At 37.0% G+C, this 17,938-nt stretch overlaps 2 long non-coding RNA genes across 8 annotated transcripts in view; one reads left to right on the top strand and one right to left on the bottom strand.

Moving 5' to 3' along the window:
* LOC148224237 (uncharacterized) overlaps window positions 1-17,938 on the top strand; it is a 73,835-nt gene that overhangs the window by 22,280 nt on the left and 33,617 nt on the right. For all 7 annotated transcript variants that reach the window (XR_015802211.1, XR_015802214.1, XR_015802210.1 and 4 more), the window contains one exon: window positions 8,130-8,261. This is a non-coding gene — a long non-coding RNA (uncharacterized LOC148224237). The remainder of the gene's footprint in view (window positions 1-8,129; window positions 8,262-17,938) is intronic.
* Window positions 1-17,938, bottom strand: part of LOC148224238 (uncharacterized) — a 68,185-nt gene that overhangs the window by 16,630 nt on the left and 33,617 nt on the right. The gene's annotated exons all lie outside the window — the stretch shown is intronic.

Consider the following 17,938-nt stretch of genomic DNA (forward strand, 5'->3'; position numbering starts at 1 on the left):
GCACTGAAGGTTTAACCTTACTGCCACTTACCTTCTGGCATTATAGCAGGCACCCAAGGCACCAGGAAGAGGGGAAGGCTGGAAGGGGAAGTACACAGTCAGTTCCCCTTACTGTAGAGAAGTATGCCCCAGCCTCACCACCATGGGTAGAGTTAAGGGAAGTTCTCAAAGAATATGTGTTGGTTTTAGATCCTTTATTTAGGGAAAAAAAAAGAATTTCTGGAAGCAGGATGTTCTCCTGAGACCAGTAAGGAGCAGCAACCATAGGTTTATGGAAAGAGGAATGAGACTGAGAATTGGCAGCTTTGTAAATGTAAAAAATAAAAGATTAGAACCTTGCACAAAGTAAATGGCACAAAGAAGGAGTGTGGAAAAGATAGAAAGGGCTTAAGAGGTCTCACAAACCACAGGAGACTGAAAAGAGATAAAGCAATATTGTAAATTTCAGAATGTTGTACCAAGCCCTATATAAAACAAAAGACACAAACCGAATGCAGAAGTTGAAAGGAAAGGCATTTCTAAAGTGGCTGATTTGTATAATGGAGAACATAAATATCAATGGATTTCAGTTTAGGTGGTCTGGTGGTGCCTTTATTATTACACACATGATGATCAGCAAGGATGCTGCTGTGTGACAGCACATGTGACAGTATTTTTGCATGAACCATTTTCATCCTGAGTAATTTCTTATTCAGATCTCAAAAATATGAGGCTAGTTATCTCATGTGTTCTTGTCTCAGTCCATAGAGTACTAAAGCCAACAAAAGGAGCTGCTGTAATTTCTGGGTACCAAAACAAAGCTTTAGGAACTTCCTTTTTTTTTTTTTTCTTTTTCTTTTCTTTTTCTTTTTATTTACATTGTTAGGTGACATCTTCCAGTATATGTAAAGGGCTACAGGCTATTGTCCAGCTGGAAATTTGCTCTTCTCAACCAAACTAAAACACCTGCTCTGTCCTAGCATGACTGACTTTCATGGGCTGGCGACTGGGGTAACATGCCAGGTGCAAACAGCCTGAAAGGAAAAAACATTATCTGTAAAAAGTAATGTAAATTCATTGTTGCTCATGGGCTCATGTTTTGAGGGGAAAAAGTTGTTAATATTAAATATGGTTACTACTCTGCAGTTCAGAACAACACCAGTTGCCTCCTTCACTGTATTAGTAGAAGGGTCGCACACATAAAATGTAATGCTTTTGTGTAATGTTTATTTCAATGGCATACTGAAGTTGGAGAACGTGACTCAACTGAAGTTTATCTGTAAGAGTGAAAAGCTGTGTGTTCTCAAGGTTTGAACTACCTTGAAAAGATCCAAGAATAGCATTAAGTTCCTAATATTGACAAGCAGACTTTCCAGATACAGAGGAATGTTGGACAAAGGAAAACAACAAATTTCCTGACTGCTCTGTAAAATTGAGGCATGAAAGCCATTTTGGGTTACCTAAACAATTGTAGGAATCAAATAGTCTGGAAATTTTCATTTCATGTCTGACAAACTTAGACAAAAATTTCCTGTCATCCAAAGTGCTAAATCTTCAAGTACTACTGAATTTTTGTCCTCCTTACTCCAAAAAACAAAACAAAACAACAACAACAAATCCCCAAAAAAACCCAAAAAACCAACCAAAACCCCCACCAATATCCAGGAGTTTTGTATTAACAATAAGATAAAACATAAATGGATTTGTAAAATGCTTCAGTTCAATATGTTTTACATTGATTCTCAGGGAAAAGGAAAAAGTTAAAAATACCTTTCTGTATCTACTGAAGAGTACAGCCTGTGAAATCCAGCAGAACACTTGATCATATATTTAACTTGAAACTTGAAACATGTGAGAAGGCCTACTTATTTTATTAGTCCTTGCAATTAATCAGAAGTAATTCTTACAGCTAACACTTCATACAAAGCTAAACTAGTGGGTTTGCATTTCAGACATATTCATGCCTTTTTACTCCATTCAGAAAATATAACTTCTTTGTGATACTTATAAGGAATTCTTCTCTTCAGTAAACAAATCTGTGACTTAAAAAACGGAACCTTGTTTAAAAAAAAAAAAAACAAAAGCCTTTTGGTAAAGAAATATCTTGAACTTGAAATTCAAGAATCTGCCATTTTCAATAACTTTAAAGTGATTTTTCTTGGGTGAACTCAAATGAAAATTTCCAGTGGGTTCCCTGAGAAGGACTTCTTTTATTTTAAGGCTTTTGAATTGTGGAATTCCTTGGTATTAGTAAACTGTTTAAATGACTCTTTCTTGAAACATGCTTTTCAAAATAGTATGGTTAAATTCAGACCAGCAAGTTCCCTTCTCAGTCCTTCACATTGTTCCTGATAGCAACTAGCAGTCGTTTCTTGGGTGCACAAAACACAAAGTCTGTTGCAATCACTCTTGAGCAACACGAGCCATACTAAAATGGGCACTGAATATACTGACAGCACAAAAATTAAAAAAAGAAATAGAAAGAATAAAAAGGAACCAGTCATTCAACAGTAGCTTAAATCTTAATCTAGGTGTCCAGAAGAAAAATAATTATTTTTATGGTAAAGTTAGGAGCTTTGAATATTTTATGGCTCAAAATGGAACAAGAAAACACATGTAAAGGCACTGTCATTGTTTAGCTTCATCTGTTTCTGACCCCCGTGGCATAATATTATATTCCAGGAAAACAGTTGTTTTCACTCTTTCCACTTGCTCCAATATTCCCATATTTCTGATATTTTGTTTCCACTGATGCAAGAAAGAAAAAAAAAATAAAAGAGGGGGGGAAAAACAATTACTCACATCTAAAATTATACCAGTAAGGAACTAAAAATTAAACAAGAAATGTCTTGGTTGTCCAGCATCAAGCAGTTACCTTCAGGCTGCAGGACACTTATAAGGGGGAAAAAGGAAGTCTTCTGCACCCCTTCCAGAATACTGAGAGGCAAAGTGTTGGTTTGACACATGCACTATAAATTCCTCTGGTCCCCTGAATGCTACCCAGACCATCAGTCAGGCTGTGTCTCATCTTTGGGTCCTTTCCCATCCTTTTTTTTTTTTAGGACTGCCATAAGCACTACAAGGAAAGTGGTCCTTTGGATCTGTCTTGGGTTCAGAAGGATCATAGCATATGGATCTTAAATTGCTTTTGTGAAAGAGTTGGTAGCTGGTGCTGCTAGCATAGTTGCCAATTCAGTTATAATGAGATCAGCATCATCCTTATAGTCAGAAAACCAGAAAAGCTCAATGTCAGCTTCAAAGAACAAAAAATAGATTACTAAAAGTGTGAGTTAAATCCTGTGTCTCTACCTTCTCAGCAGAAAAAAAACAATACCAAAGGAAGAAACTGACTAAAAAAGGTAAGAACTTGAAACAAGAAAAGGAGGAAAATATTTTTTTTTACTTCCGGATTCTGCATTTTAGAGAAGCATTCCACACTTTCTAATTTTTTCTTCAATCACAGAATTTAGAAATTTTCTTTCCCATTTTAAGGAAAAATGAGTTCTTGATCATTACATCCTAAAAACAGTCATGAGACTCAGGTGAAGCAGAACCAGAGTCACATGCATGATAAACAACCCTTCCTCAGACAAATGGAAACTCCCAAGATCCCCACCAGAGGAGACATGAGAAGTCTGTGTGAGTTGTGGTCTGACTGGGGAATTTGGACACGAATAGTTTGCCCTATACTTATACAAGAGGTTAATCAGAAGCCTGTTTGGGAGTCTGTAGTTTAAACTAAATCATATAACATTCAAGTTAAAAAAAAAAAGAGTAAAATTATGAGAGAAGGACGGAAGATGAAAACTGTACATCTGCTCTCAGGGAATACCACATTCCCAAGCAGATTAAACATGCTAAACTAGGATGTTTGCTTTTAGTTTAGCTTGGTGTTGTACTTGAGGAGTAGAAAGATCAAAGTGTTCTCTCTGAAGATTTTTGGCTTTCTAAAGCCTGTGCTGACATGTGGCACACCTGGAACAAGGTTGTAGTTACATGTTCAAGTAGCCTGCTTGGAACTAGAGGTATTTCAGTGTGTAATCCAGTGCTCAGGGAATTTTCCTCCATCCAAGAGGATTGGAGCGTGAGCCTTTGTGCACCCACAACATTTACCACACAAACATTTATCCTTCCCAAATTGGACTGATTATTCTTTAAATAAGGCAACACCATACCTCCATGTCTGTGCAAAAGTAATTATTCTATCTGGAAAAAAAATTAAATCAATGTGCTTTATTAGAGCTGTACATACAAAGCCATTTTTTATAGATCAGCCTTACTCAAAAAGAAGCAGGGCTGACAACATTTCAACATTTTGCAAACCAGAAATCTTCTATTTGGAATTTTTTTCTTGGATTGATTTTTGTTTTGGAACTTCTCTAAACACTATTTAACTTCAAAAATATCCTGACCAAGCTGTACCATATGACATGTTGCAAACACAGGCTCTACAAGAGCTGCTTTCATTCTAAAAGTCAGGCGCTTTTATTTAGCAGGGCAGACTTACAGATGTTTCAGTAGATCTAATGCTAGGGAAGAAAAAAAGATTAGACAATGTGAGCCGTGGTAAATTCTAAATAGCTTTCTGTTTGCTCCACTAATGCATAAAGCCTTGAGTTCTCACACAGCATTGAGGTACTGCTGTGCTAACAGAAAATAAACTCTGGTTTATAAACTGCACAGAATTGTGAGTGGCTGTCCCCTGAGGATGAAAAAAAAAAAAAAAAAGAAGCAATAACTAAACCTAGAACAGATTTTAACGAAGTTTAACGAAGTACCTATTTTTCCATAAAGACCCCAAAGAATTTTTTTCAGTATCATCACTTTGTGTGGTGTCAAACAGGGCAGTTCTGTTGTGGTTAGCAAACATTAACATGTCCTCTTCATAATCCTATATATGCTTCAAGTAAAAGGAGCTCCATATCAAAATCTTCCAGATAATGGCTCTGGCTGACTGCAGGTTTGGGTTTGCTCACTTCCAAGGTCCTGGCATCCTCTAAACCTACCTATGGGCAGCATCACCAAAACCCAAACTGCCTTTGTCCAAACTGTGTTCCAAGGTACAATCTCAACTCCAGAGGCTGAAATGAGAGTGGGGAGATCAGTGAGCTGCCTATCCCCTTGCAAAAGGCATTTCTTACATGGGGCTGTGTATCTGAGGTAGTGCACCTGGAGATTTTTTTGTGTGTGGCATACATGGGAGCACTGTGAGCCCAGCCAGCAGCCTCCCAGGATACAGCACAGAGATAAATAGCAGCAGAGCATCCTCTTTTTTTATTACTTTAACCAGAACTATTTACAGAGCCAACATACTTTGTGAAAACATTAAGCCCCATGGAAAACCTTACTTTTCTGCCCCCTGTGAAATATTTCCATAGTTAGTATCTATCAATCATACATCAGCTCTATCCAGAGGTTAAAATGGGTGGCCAAGTAGGCGGTCTTGGTTTTGTGGTATTGTGAAGTCTTCACCATGAATCCACAGTGACTGTGCTTATATTTTTAGAGAGGTGTAAAAATTATGTCAGATTACTGTTTTTTCAGCTCTTTATTCTTGTCACCTAGGAAGCTTGCAAGGTAAAGTAATTTCCATTTTGACCCTAATCCTTCTTGCAGACCATTTGGGCTACTGCTCTCATACCTTACTGTTTACTCATTTTACACTCTTCCTTTTTAGGGGGGAATGTAGGATTATTACACATTAGAAATTCCAATGGCCAGTTCCTTAGGAGCCCCCATAGTCTCAGCTCTGTAATTTAAAGTAGAATAAAGTATCAGGAGTATTCTTGGGTGCTGTTGAATTCTCAAAATTCAGTCATATATTGGCATATTTCATTGAACACTTAGACATAAATCTCTTTTCAAATTTTGAACAACCATCACTGCTTGTGAAATTTCAGTGCAGTTGCTTGAAAAAAACAACTCCTACATACTTTATCACAGCATATAAGGACAGTATTAGCTTCCATATTTTTGAAGTCCTGGAATACTTTAGCCAAAAGGAATTTGCCTATTTCTCCCGTGGCTGATACAGTATCAAATTTAACAACAAAGGATTCTATCAGAAGCTTTTATTTTCTCATAGCAGTTGTATAAAGAATCAGTAATAAATTTTCACTATTTCTGGTTTCACTCTTCCATATAAATTAATGTATTTCCCACTTCGTGACAGATTATCCAGTTGCCAAAGCTTTAGGCATAAATAAAAACTTTCTGAAACTGGGACATCTCAGGACCAAAGTACCTGACTGATAATGAATTCGTCTTTTTAATATAGTCAAATAGGATTTGTAATGGAAAAACTCCATTCACTAGTGCTCAGAGAAGTGATAAAACACCCCCATGTTTTCTTATCCACAGTGACTTAGATCAATACAGTGAGATAAAGTGCATACTTACAAAATAACTGCGTTGTATCCAGTGGGTTTTCTAAACAGCTCTATTAAAAACCTTCAAAAGTTAGAAAAGGACTTGATGGGGAATAAATGATATCACCAATTTCTCTGTAAGAGAGATTGTTTCCCAGGAAGTCTTAAAGTCTTGTTTGCTTCAGTGGAAAGTTTATTTTTAAAAGACACTAGATAGTATCTCCTGGGCAGGAAAACACGTAATAAAATTAAACTTAATTAAACTGTCCTATTTATACTAAAACCTAACACAGTCCCCGTCAATGTGGTATAAAATATTTGGGCACTTGATATAAAATATGTTTTGTATAGTTTTGTTTCAAAGGTTCCTGCATGCCATCCACCGAACACAGCCTTATCTGTTAAATTCTGTAGGATTGTTCAACACTTCTGTATTTTCCATTGAATGTTACAGGGTCTTTATCATCAATGTTATTGATTTGCATCATAAATGGCCAGTTCTATATAATTCCCCTTTTAAATATTTTTTTTTCACTTCCAAAGTCTGTATGCCCTTATTAAACAGGCCTGGTAGTGCTGAGTATTTGCAGATTCCTCCGAATTAATTGGAGAAGTAGGTAGAACTGGCTCCCATGTTGTGAGGCACAGATGCAAACACACCTGATTAAGTTCATGGTAGTTAATATGCTATTGCTGCATTTGCCTTTAGCTGTGTTTCTTGTGTTACATAAAAATATCACTAGCACTCATTGAGAACTCATTATGATTCAAGTAACAGAAAAATAAATACAAGTAAAACCACACTTCCAACCATCACTTTGTTGCCAGTACAATGTTTCTTAGGAAAGCAGAGAAAATAATTTTAATATTTTTTATCATATCTTAAACACTTTTCTTAGCAGTACTACTTTGTCTCTCTGCAATTGGTTAACAAGTTTACCTCAAGTTGAAAATGCCAGACAATCCACTTTGTGAAAAGAAATCTAATTTTTATTTTTGCTGTAGAGTCTTTACAGGAGTTTAAGCTCCTCTACTGAATGTACATATATTTATCTTCTATAACTGCATGCTATAGGCACATACAAAAACATAAGATGTCCACCCTTGCTGTGGACATTGAGACACACATCTGAGCTGCACAGGGGACCATGATATAGATGGATTTGGACTTGCTAGTTCCACATGGAAAAATAGTTTGGCAGTGACAGCAGAGATCTGTACTAAAGCTAATTATAACATTTAAAAGCTGCAAGAGCTTTCTCCCACTTCAAGGCACATGTACTGGAGGAACTCAACCAGATGGAAGCAGAGTTTTATACATATAAATCTGCTCTGTGAAGGAAGTCCACCTTCACACAGCCTCCTTTTCCACCACACCTATGGATGATGTTGCTTTACAAATAGGTGACTCCCAAAGACTGCTGGCTGTGTTAAAATTAAGGAAATTTTGTGGGTGGGAATTTAGGGCAAATGGGACCAATGGAATGTCTTGTTCCTTCCTCATTCAAACAGCCCCATCATCACTTCTCCTCACATATAACTTTAATTTAATTTCCACTGACTGCAGTGTTATAATAAAGATAGAATGTCATCCCACAGAATTTTCATAAACACAAAACCAAAAATATCCAGTAAAAAAAGCCAAAAGTAGATTTTATGCACCCTTTTTGCCCTTTTTAGTATAATGTTTCACTCTATTTTTTTCAGGCAGAAATGAAGCCCATATTTCTTTAGAATCACAAGTCCCAGAGCATGAGTGTGAATAATCTTTTATCATTTCAGGTTAAGATGGTTTATCAGCTCCTGGATCTGCCACTTCTTCAGTCACCTTTTTCAAGGAGCAGTTACTGATCCCCCCCATCAGTGAAATTTATGAGAGGAGGAGCAAAGAGAAGAGTAATGCCACATCTTGAGGTAAAGGAGATGACATTTGTCTGAAAGCCTGGCTTTATTTTGGAAATGGCAGCTGTTTGGAACTGTTGACAGATTGGGAGTGTTAGAAATTGTCCCAGGCCAGATGGATTACTGATCTGGGTCCAGGTGAATAGGTCAAAGGCACTTTATAAATGATGGCATCTATTCCCACGTAGCTATCACCACTACAGAGTAGTATAGGTAACAGTTATTTTTATAACATGTAATTGAGTTATTTTGGAGCAGTCCCACACAGGTCAGGGGTATGCACTTTTTTATCATCTTCCCCCCCTTTTGCTGCAGCACTTGCAGTAACTTGAGACATTTCTAGTACTATTCCTAATTGAATTAGGATGGGCTGAAGGCAAGATATCTAGGGAGTGGTGGTAGAGAAATAGCTCTTTCAGTCAGGAAATCACATTCAATCTTTTTTTTTTTTCTGTTATTTCCTGTGCCCCGAATACATTGATCTGTTTCAGAGTCATGTTGTAAGAAATTTTTTTCAAGGAACAGGAATGAATCAACCAGATAAGAACTTTAAAAAGTAGAAAGCAAGGATTTTCATCTGCTTGTGGGAGCTTGATAGTTTCACTTCTTGCACTCTATTCTGCTGACTTTTATGTGTATTATCATGCATTTTTCCAGAGAACAAGTAAATTTAAATCTAATTTTAAATGAAAATAAAATAAAATGGAAAGTCTTCTCACTTTAATTTAGTCAACTGAATATATTATAGAAATAAAAATAGTTGAAGATGTGAGTTTTTGACAGTGCTTGGATTGAATTAATACCCTTCAACTGTGTGAAAACTGCAGTCTTGGTTTGTCCTACAGTGTCCCTCAACTCCTTGATGGCCTTAAGTACATCTCAGAAGTACAAGTTAGAGCCTCATCTCCCTCACTGGCTCTGCTTTTGCCAAAATCCTTGGAAATGCTTGACAGAAAGCTCTATGAAGCATTGTCTGTCCCCACACATGTTGCAGAGCTTCTTTTGTCAATAGTTGCCTGTGTAAATTTAAAGCTGTTAATGCCAGGTTTCTACCAATAAAACTTGGATTTAAGAACCATGGGAAAAGTGAAGACAAAATGTGCAAAAGCTTTTGACAGTAGGACAGCACTGTATTTTATGTTATGGTCCAGATGCCCACACTAGTTTGATAAAGCAGCTAGTTTATTCATGTGTTAGTGAAGATTCTGGTCCTAAACTATCTTTTGGCAAAATGCAGAAGTTTTTCCAGTAAGTTCTACCTAAGCCTCTTCCAGGGAGAAAACTGACACCAGTCAAAAGTGCAGAGCAAAATAAAGAGCATGTCAAAAGGTTGCAGTACATTTGTTTGCACTCAGTTGCTTCAAAGTCATGCATCTATACGTAGCAATATTCTAAGAAGAACTCATGCATGTACTATGGAACTGAGAAGAACTGTATTTTCACACAGCTGTAATAAACAGCTTAGAAAAGTTAATTATATGCCTTAAATGCCTTTGAATCTTTCTTTATGTCTGATTTTTTTTCTCAGTGCAGTTTGAGACTAGTACGGAAAATCTTGTCATTCCAGAATTCAGTTCCAAACCATGTGTCAGCAGGAAGGCTCTAGTTTTCAAGTTTTCAGGAATATGTCCTCCCCTGCTTTTACTACACAGGTGACAAAATTGTTTCAAACCTCATCCATAACTGTTCTGAAACAGAATGAGCTGTGATGTAACAACTGCAATAGCAACTATTCATTTTGGTTCAAAACCTGAAATAAACTGTTGACACATCATACTTCATATGCTAGAGGAGACAGTTTTGGCATAGCGTAGTGACATTAATATATTCTACAGAAACTGCAGTAATATTAATAGAGTCTATGGAAACGAGAATACTCAAATATACATATAGCATAGAATACTTTAGGCTGAGAATAATTTCGAGAATATGGATTTAAAGTATGCTAGTTAGCCTCTGCTTAACTGTTATTAAGTACTATACATAATTAAGCCAAATTAATCCAATTAAACTTCCAACTGACAAGGGTTTCCAGTTGGCTGAAGTTTTGCAGAGCTCTTTTTTACATGACAGCAAACATTAACCTTTCCTTTGAGCAGCTGACCCTCAAAAAGATGTCCCACTAAGAGATCATATCATATACAATACAGTCTAACCACAATCCTGACCACTGAAAGGTCAATAATTTCCATCATCTTTCAATGTTAGGAATACATTAGGGAGATTTTTCCTCTGTGTTTCTCAAGAAAAGCCATGTTTGGTGAGCTTCCTCTTCTTTGTTTCTATTTTCTGAATCTTGAATTATTAATTGCTTATACAGTAAAGCTGAAGGAAGTCCAAGATATTCTGTACTTCAGACAGGATTTAACTTCTTCCATACAGAATGTTATTCTCAAACAGAGCCAAATTCTAAGCTCTTCAGTGGGAATATTGTTCAGTTATGAAGAACAGAATGTGTCTGTGTGTAAATACACATCCATATAATATATACACACATCTATATATGTATGTATATATATAGTCTATATTCTAAATATATATGTGTATGCAATCCCTATGAAAGTTCATTCTAAAGATCTAAAGATGTCAGAAATTGAAACCACCAGTTATTTTGTTTACCACCAGCCACTCAAAATTCTCCCATGAATAGAAATTTTCATTAATTTTTGTGTTTACACTCTCAAGCTTCTTTTTAGGTTAAATAGTCCTTGTGTTTCTCATTGGAAAAGACACATCAGTAGAACCAGGAGGGCTATGAACCACTGTTCTCAAGGCACAACATTAACTAACTGCATGAAAAGATAGACTTTGTCTAAGCAGAGCTTTCAGGAATTTTAGTATCTCATACCAGAGATAAATCCAGGTGCAGAAACATGATATGCATGTCATGCTGAGCACTGATCTGGGTGCCAGAAGTATGGGAGTGTCTTGCTGACTCTATTTCTGTTGTTTTGGGAGTTTTTTAGCTGAGGCAGGTCATCTTCTGTACCTTGATTTCATAATTATTTTTTTAATCTTTCTTATTTATTAAGTATGTCTTTCTTTAAGCAGAAAGATTATATTTAATTTCTTATTTGAACAGAATGCAGCACTTATATCCCAGTGAATACCTGAGAGCACCCTGATAACTACAAAATTGTTACACAGTAGTTTCTCCTACCTCTTAATTTAGCCTTTGGCATTCCATCATATTTGGTGTTGGCAGAATAAAACATGAGGATTCTTGCATCTTCTTATTAAAAAGCCCAAGACAACTGCTGTAGAAATGTGCAATAGCTGCAAGGTGATGATCTTGCAATGAAGTGCATGGGACCATATTTAAAACCCCTTAAACAGGAATCAAGTGCTAGTTAAAAAAGAAAGAGGAGAGCAATGAACACTGCAATGATTTTACCCGTAGACTTGAGAAAACACATGGAGATTCATTGAATCTATGTTTCTCAGGGCTACTACAAGCAGGAAAAGACAATACCTATTTAGCCATCTTCTCAGGAGGTTGTTTAATAATAATAGACATTATGTTTCTTTACTGTGCTCCCAAGGCTCTTTTACCAGTTATATAATATGCATACATATTAGGGAGGAGTGTCTGGCATCCCTGGCTTTCTTCCTTTTCTAACCAAATGTCTGAACCTGAAGCTAGAGTCAGATTTCTTGTTGGCTATAGTCCTTCTGGCCCATGAAGGTAGAGTTTTTGGATGCACTTCAAGAGAAAGGGTGGAGAACAAGTTAACCAGAATACCTCATGGCCTGAGCACTTCACTAATGTGACAAACACAGGTTCAAGCATTCCTTGATTGAAGAAAGCACAGAACTCCTAATTGCTGGATAAATTAGTAGAGTATTATGCAAAAGGATGGATACTGAAGCATCTGAGTGCTTGTATGTTATCACATATAACTGCATAGAAGATAAAGGTGGAATTTTTATGGCACTCTGCCTAAACTTGAACTACGAGAGAGTACTGTGCAGGATATAGTACAGGATTGAAGCTCCTGCCAAAAGAACAGCTCTTTCAACCATGCAGGCAGCTTCCAGGCAAAGCACAAAGATTATATATGTATATGTATATGTATAAAAGAATATTAATCACAGAAGATACTAACATAATGATGGCCTATGATTGGTTATAGTTATTTCAGAGGACTTAATAACCTGAGACTTTTTGTTGTTATTCCATTTTTGAAGTAATGGAAAAAATACTTCAGAAAGTGAAGGGCTTAAGTGAAGGGAATAAAATATTTAAAGAATATGGCTTTCTGATTATTTATTTTCTTTACATCTCACCTTCAATTATTTCAGAAATATTTTACCTCTACAAAATCATACAAGTGTATCATTGTACAATCAACACAGTTCTACTCCTTCTGCAGCCAAAAAACCCAAAGAAAAGTATTTGTACAAATGCAGTCAATTTCCCTAGAATTATTTCCAATATTTTTCCATGATCAGTGCAGGATTAAAGTCATCTCATTATCAGATAGATAAAATACCAAGGACCCAGTTCTGCTACCTTTACATAAGAGCAGTGGTTTGGTCTGGAGGAACAAACCTGAGTGTCATGGAACTATCATTATATTTAATTTAAGCACATTTTCAAATCACACCTCTTCGATGTGAAGGTGTGAGGTGCTACAGACACTTCTGCATTTCCAGCATCTAATTTAGCTATGTTCCTGTGGTCTTAACATCCTGAAACAATAACAAAAATAAAAGGCTGCTGGCAGGCTCTGCTGGAAATTTAAGTAGGGTGTCCAGAGGCTCACTATTTATTTACACACCTAAACATAAATAATCCCCTCATGTACCACTTTTACCCATAGGCTAAAACACATAGTTTTACATGAAGGTCATACTTGTCCTTGTGTTTTGGAAACATAATCTGTCTTTTAAGGTTTGCAATTCTTGTTCCAACTGTGGATTTATAAATCCCTCCACTTTCAAAGAATTAAAGAATTCTTATGGCTTAAGTTTGTTTTCATTTGGATGGGGCAAGTATTAAAAGAAAGTCCACTATAGTGTCAATATATACATATAGACACGCACACATTTCTCAGGAATTTTTGAGAAGGTATAACTTGATATCTGAAAGGCCAAGATAATAGAAAAAACCCAAAACTGGCGGACATAAACTTTTTTTTTCTGAACACAGCTGAAAGGTGTCACCTTGACATGCACCACTGGGAAGAGTTTTGAATTAATAGTGATAGCTGTGTTGAAATTCAGTATCAGAAACTCACTGAAATTTTAAATTGATTTTAAAAGCTGTTTGTTTCAGTTTAAATCTCTTCCCTTTTCATATTCCTCTTCCAGTCCAACACCAGAAGGCTCAGAAAGTCCAAGTTTGTCTTAAACAATTTCTAAGTGGACTATATCTGAGTAAGCAGTCAAGTTGCTGGACATGTAATCTATACAGGGATCTGATCCTAGCCTATGGTAGAAATATTTTTGCATTTTTCAGGCTTTGAGGGGCATAAGGTTGATTTCAAGAAAAAGCAAAAAGCTTTGGGGCTTCTCTTGGGGTGCAGTGAAGTCTAAAGGGGTGTCCCTGTTTCTGTCCCCCTGTAACCTACCACATCTCCCTGGTGCTGCAGGAGGGGAAGCTGAGACATTTCCAAAAGGAACTTCTCCTCTGTGTGAGGGATGCAATAAAGCTTGACATGCAACATGCTCTGCAGAAGGCTGTGCAAGTCCTTGTTCATACTTTTCAAAAATCTTATTGAACAATCTAAAAAAAGGTAAAAAATACCATTTAATTTGAAGAGCTATCAAAAAAAATTTTTCTAGGTAGACTTCAGCTTGGAAAGAAAATACTATATATAGAGAGAAGATTCAGCTCAGAGCAAAAATCTTTGGATTACCAAAATTATTTTACTAAATTGATTGCTATAATTTAGAATAAGCCTCCCTAAAGCTAAACATTTATCAACTTCAGATGATCCTGACATTAGAGGAGTCTAGCCCAATGCTTTACTTTCTGTTGTTTATGACCCAAGTACAGAACTGAAGTCTTCCAAATTAATTCCGTGTGAAAACAGAAATAAGCCCAGAAATTGTTCTTTATTCTTCCACAGTCTTCCCAAATAAATTTGGTAAATTGTTTACAGTCTACTCCCATGTCTCACTGGTTCAAATGTCTGTTTCCCTTTGCCCTGTCTGGTTTAGACTGCAAACTCTCTGGGCTGTGGACTGCCTTTTCTGATAAATCTCTACACAACATAGAGTACAATGGAATATGATTACTTGTCTGGAGATCTTGATATAACAGGATCTAATATAATGCAAACATCAGGAGACATAATACCATGTCATATCATATCAATGACAGGAGATAAAGAGAGTCAGCCTACAGCACTCTGTGTGGAGAGCCTGAAGAGACCATGCAATGAAGAGGGAATATAGAAATGGAAAAGAGTTTTAGGTTTTCCAGAGCTGCAGGTTAATTCCTTCTCCAGTAACCAGGATGAATAGGATGAAGGCCATAAAACATGAATGCTCTTCTTACTTGGAAAACAGGCAGTAAACGAGCTGCCCCTTTAGGATCAAAGACTCTATTAAAAATGAAAGATATTATTACAGTTATTGTAAGGTTTTAATAGTAGCATTTATCAATAGCCCTTCTCACTGGAGAAATTGCTATAAATTCCCAGCTGACTTACAAGCAACTATATTGTTCATAACATCAAATGGCTGGCCAAGCATTACCTTCTGATATTCTTTTTCTATTTCATTTTATGCCCTTGAACCAAGGCTCTAGAAAATACATTTTTAAACAAGAAGTACTTCATCCTCTGATATATGGCTGAGGTAAGAGCAGAGCTGCTAATCTTAGGTAAAATTTATCTCTGCAAAATTTTGAGAAGTCGCTTATTCATCCCTCTCACTGTTTACTTTCAAGGGCTCAATAAACATGAAAACTTGTCTCCTGAATGTTTGAGATAAAATAACAGGCTGCATCTCTTTCTCCCACCCCATCAGTAGGCAATATTTGGTAGAATTATGTCAGATGCCTCTGGGTTCATGTTAGTTATTCAGCAAAATTGAAAGACACAAATTAAGAGAAAACTGTTAGACAGTATAATCCCAGGGACAGCCTTAAAATAAAAAATAAAACAGTATGTTTAAAAAAATTTGCATTTTGGAATCTTTCAAATTTCCTTTATAGGAAAGACAGATTTAGTGTCATCAAGGTGTTAATATGCAAATTTCCGAGGAAAAAATACTTTCCAAATGACTGTTCACACTTGCCCTGGGTGAAAATCTTATACCCCTTTCCCTTCTGCTAGTGTGGGGGGTTGTGGCAGAACTACCCTGTGCTCCTGAGACCTCACCAATACTGAGTTGTTTCAGGTTGGCAGCTGTTTTGCAAGAAGATTGTCTTGTGTGCTCACCTAGCTGGGGAAAAACTTCTACACTTTTTCTTTTACGATGCAGAAATTAAGAGATAGAATAATGGAATAAAGGCATATTTCTTCTGATCTGAACCCACTCCTTTGTCTTTCCAACTCTTGTTTTTCTGTCCCTCTTAATCATAGAACTAGAGGATAATTAAGCTGCAAGGGTCCTCAAGAGGTCTCCAGTCCAAGCTTCTACGCAGAGGCTCAGCTTTAAGATCAGTTCAGGTTATTTGGTTCTTTGGTCAGAGAGGAGTTCAAACCCTCTGAGGACAGAGATTCCATCTGTTCCATACTGCACTTAGTATTTAGACGAAGGCTCACAATGTAAAGGACTTCTTTCCCTTTCCTAGCTCTATTGTTTGTGTTCCTGGTGATGCAGCCCAGAACGTTATTTGTGTCCTTTGTGGCCAGAGCCCATTACCAGCTCAAGTCCTGTGCTGCAGAGATGCTCCTCAGTGAGTCAGTCAATGGCCTGTACTGCTGCAGGAGTTCATTTGTTTCCAGATTCAGGACTGGCATTTTCCCTTTCTGAGTTTCAGAGGGTTCCTGTTGACTCATTCCTCCATTTGTCTCAGTCTTCCTGGATAGCAGCTCTGCCCTAAATTTCATTGACTGCTCTGCTCAGCCTGGTGTCACTTGCAAACTCAGTGACCACGCACTCCATTCCCTCTGGCAAGGCCTTGGTAAAGATGCTAAACAGGTCAGGTTAGGGCAGACCCAATGCACTCATCATCAGCTTACAGGCAGCTTGGTCCACTTCCATCACAACCTGGTTAATTAACGTTTTTTTTACCCATCTTGTGAACATTTTCCTTGTTCAGCCTTTTATTATGAATATAATGGTAAAGACTGCTCTTGTTTCCATCTGAGTTTTGTCTCTCTTTTGCAGTGTAGTTTCTTCTTTTTTCTGCTTGGACAAGCTGATGTCCTGCTACATGTCCTAGTTTTTCTGTGTATGGGGATGGACCATTTATGTACTTTGAGGATACTGTCATTAAGGATCTGCAAATGTAATCTGAGCTCCTTTCCTCTTTGAAACTCCCTCTCATGGTGTCCCATCTACCATTTTCCAGAATAAACTTAGATCTTGTCTCCTTCCTCAGGATGTTAAACTCCTATTTCATGGTGCCTATAACCAGGAGTATCAATGATTATTACAAACCAATAGTCTTGTCTTGTAAAGTGAATAGTAGATGCGTGAATAGAGATGTGTCATCTCTCTTTTCTATAGTACCTATACCTGACCATGCATGTTGTTGCCCTTCCAGAAGAAATCAGAGAAAAGAAAGTTCTCCAAAAGGACTAGGGTCTGGGTACAGAGACTTCCTGAGTTGTTTAAACAAGGCTTCATCTACTCCCTCTTCCTAAGGAGACAATCTGTAATACAATTCTCTTTGTTCTGAGAGAGCAAAGGGGAGAGAATATTATTGTGTATCCCTCCAGAACCTTTCAGCCATGTGAGCTGTCCCACAATAACCCCAGGGGTGATGCAGTTTGGTGACCATGAGCAGAGCTCTAGTTCTTGCATTTTTCTTTGGAGGGGGGTATTTGTGTACACAGCATGGAGATGGGCCCTCTTTCCCCTTTTTCCTCACTCCTAAGGTCTGCCTCGTACACATCACCCTGGTATCACCCTATTGTGCCACCTTATCTGTAAATCTGAGTAGGGATAAGGAAAGCCAAGAAAAATAGATTAGATAGAGATACACATACAGATAGGAAAATAACGGATGTTAGACCTTAGGATGGTGAATGAACACATTCTGAAGACACGTGTCAAAGGCTAATGCAACTGAGAACTCTCTGAATGAGCAGATATTCTGAAATGTGCTGAGGAAAGTAACTGGAAAACTGCAATGCAAATCATGCAAGATGAGGCTGATAACTTCCTATACAATTCCCCAATTAGCAGATGGTTTTTGAATAAACCTAATCTCTGCATTGCCTAAAATAAATTCCCATGAGATAGTTTGATGTGACACAGAGAAACCTCTTTTAAATCATAAATGTAAACCAGACCTCTTCATGATATATCAGTTTTCTACTGCAGATGCTTTTTCATTATCTCCTCTTCCTTACCATACAAACTCCACAAAGGCCATTGACAGCTTTTTCTTTCTTAATTAGTTACACAATCCAGTGTCATTAATGATGACAATTTTTTCATGTTTTAAACTGTTACTAAGACCAGTATTGTTAAAAATATATTGATACATTGTAATTATTGCAGCTTTCTAAAAAAAATCTACTAAAATAGATTTATAAAATGTCATTATCATGCCATAACTGTGT

This window comes from Sturnus vulgaris, chromosome 3 (genome assembly GCF_052056855.1).
Source record: "Sturnus vulgaris isolate bStuVul1 chromosome 3, bStuVul1.hap1, whole genome shotgun sequence".
NCBI classification, from domain to species: Eukaryota; Metazoa; Chordata; class Aves; order Passeriformes; family Sturnidae; genus Sturnus; species Sturnus vulgaris.